Genomic DNA, 2379 nt, shown 5'->3' with positions numbered 1-2379 from the left:
CCGGTAATCTTAATTTCACTTCATTTCCATCTTAATGGCATGTTTTTGCAGTGTTTCCATGGCAGTCAGTATGTAATCACATCCTGTCTGTTCCGATAGCGCTGGAGTTTTTACTGATTTGCATATACTTAAATTTGTAACGGTTGGCAATTGATCAAAGCCAGTGGTGCTCATGGGAGATTTACAGGAGTCCAGCATTCATCTAACTCCCGATCTTGCTTCACTGCTGTAATTGGCTGGATGGAAAGTTAAATCACAAATTATTCCACGCTTGCAGTCAGTTCACAAAATGGCTTCCGTACAACAGAAATGGCGCTGCCAGCATGGTCGTATCCTGCTTAAATAATAATATGAATATACGCATATGCTATGAAAGTGAGATCTAATACATTTTGTCTGTTTTGTGCTTTTTACAGAATACTGTCTGTGATCTTCAGCAGTGTAGCAGAAAAAGAAAAACAGAGCAACCAAACCAAGCCTAAACCCCAAAATAGCAAGCACATGAGGTAAAATAAAACTCCCCAGTGACGGTGGTGTGAAAAAAAAATCTCTGGAGAAACCCGTCTATAGAGGGGTGTAAATTAGGGGTAGACTGGATTAAAACAGATCCGTCAGAAGTGGGATTCGAACCCGTGACTCCAGAGTGCCTTGCTTCCTGTCCGTTCCCACGTTCACAGGAAACGAGAAGACACTGAGGTCCAATTACATCATTACGTGTAATATTAATAATATATAATATTAACGCTCAAAATAAGCCAATGCCAACAGACAGATAACCTGCACATGTACACTGCTCTACAACACAATCCAAAATGAAATTCTACAGAAAATAAAAAGTTTTCTAAGCGCGGGTAGGTACATCTTCAGGTGATGTCAAAAGACGGGACTCTACTGTCATTGTCGTAGTAGGAAGGTTTTGATGTGTGTGTGTGTGTGTGTGTGTGTATAGGTAGCCAGAAGACAGAGGAGAGAGGGGGATTGGCATTGCGCCTGTCGAGGTTGTAGATCAGATGAGTAGACATACTCTGGGTGCACTTCAGAGGTAAAACAGAGTTGTCAGAAGTGGGATTCGAACCCACGCCTCCAGAGGAGACTGCGACCTGAACGCAGCGCCTTAGACCGCTCGGCCATCCTGACTGGTTGCCCCAAGTATTCCCATGGTCACAAGCGACCACACAGAAACCACTGCCACTACACAGTCTGCTATCTTTAAGGACATTCCAACCTGTTATATGTTCCTTCTAGGAGCTAGAAGTAGAAGTTCCCAATCTTTCCTTTTAGCAAGAAGTGGAAAAAATAGCAAATGAAAGGGAGAAGGAGGTGGAAATTAAGTAATTGGCAAGAGCCCTGGGACTTTTCTCTCCTGACTGTAGTAGGGAGCCCGTTCTGCCACCAAGTGGGTCCTGAACAGACAAGAGATGTGACCTGGAAGTGCAGACAAGCAGGAGGGATGGGCCAGATCATAATGCAACTGGCTCTTTCAGCCTGAGGGGGATTCACCTTGCTGACCTTGTAGATCAGAGGAGCAGTACCATGTACATGCTGGTAAAACAGAGCTGTCAGAAGTGGGATTCGAACCCGCGCCTCCAGAGGAGACTGCGACCTGAACGCAGCGCCTTAGACCGCTCGGCCATCCTGACTGGCTGCCCCAAGTATTCCCATGGACACAAGCGACCACACAGAAACCACTGCCACTACACAGTCTGCTATCTTTAAGGACATTCCAACCTGTTATATGTTCCTTCTAGGAGTTAGAAGCAGAAGGTAGGAATTCTCAATCTTTCCTTTTAGCAAGAAGTAGAAAACATAGCAAATGAAAGGGAGAAGGAGGTGGAAATTAAGTAATTGGCAAGAGCCCTGGGACTTTTCTCTCCTGACTGTAGTAGGGAGCCCATCCTGCCACCAAGTGGGTCCTGAACAGACAAGCGATGTGACCTGGAAGTGCAGACAAGCAGGAGGGATGGGCCAAGTGCCCAGATCATAATGCAACTGGCTCTTTCAGCCCGAGGGGGATTTACCTTGCAGAGGTTGTAGATCAGAGGAGCAGTAACATGCTGGTAAAAGAGAGCTGTCAGAAGTGGGATTCGAACCCACGCCTCCAGAGGAGACTGCGACCTGAACGCAGCGCCTTAGACCGCTCGGCCATCCTGACGGGCCACCGGGTGAGCTCCTGTGTTCACAGGCGAGCGTACGGATATCCCCAGCCTCATCGTGCAGGAGCAAATCCCTTTATCCACCAGATGCCTGCAGAAGGACAGCAGCAGCTGCTCCAATCCTGCAATCCTCCCGTGTAGCAGCTGCCAAACCCGCTCTCCCAAGCCTGCTCTCCCAAACCACTCAGTGTGCCACTTCTACCCCCATCAGAAGCTGCCCCTGATA

At 47.5% G+C, this 2379-nt stretch overlaps 3 non-coding genes across 3 annotated transcripts; all 3 read right to left on the bottom strand.

Moving 5' to 3' along the window:
- Positions 1-1054: 1054 nt before the first annotated feature.
- Positions 1055-1137, bottom strand: trnal-cag (transfer RNA leucine (anticodon CAG)). The gene has a single exon. It is a non-coding gene; the product is annotated as a tRNA-Leu (tRNA).
- A 420-nt stretch (positions 1138-1557) lies between these two features.
- trnal-cag (transfer RNA leucine (anticodon CAG)) lies at positions 1558-1640 on the bottom strand. Its single transcript has one exon. It is a non-coding gene; the product is annotated as a tRNA-Leu (tRNA).
- Positions 1641-2069: 429 nt separating this feature from the next.
- Positions 2070-2152, bottom strand: trnal-cag (transfer RNA leucine (anticodon CAG)). The gene has a single exon. It is a non-coding gene; the product is annotated as a tRNA-Leu (tRNA).
- Positions 2153-2379: the final 227 nt, after the last annotated feature.

This window comes from Conger conger, chromosome 8 (genome assembly GCF_963514075.1).
Source record: "Conger conger chromosome 8, fConCon1.1, whole genome shotgun sequence".
Lineage (NCBI taxonomy): Eukaryota > Metazoa > Chordata > Actinopteri > Anguilliformes > Congridae > Conger > Conger conger.
The sequence above is the reverse complement of the archived record's forward strand: the minus strand, read 5'-3'. Positions and strand labels throughout refer to the sequence as shown.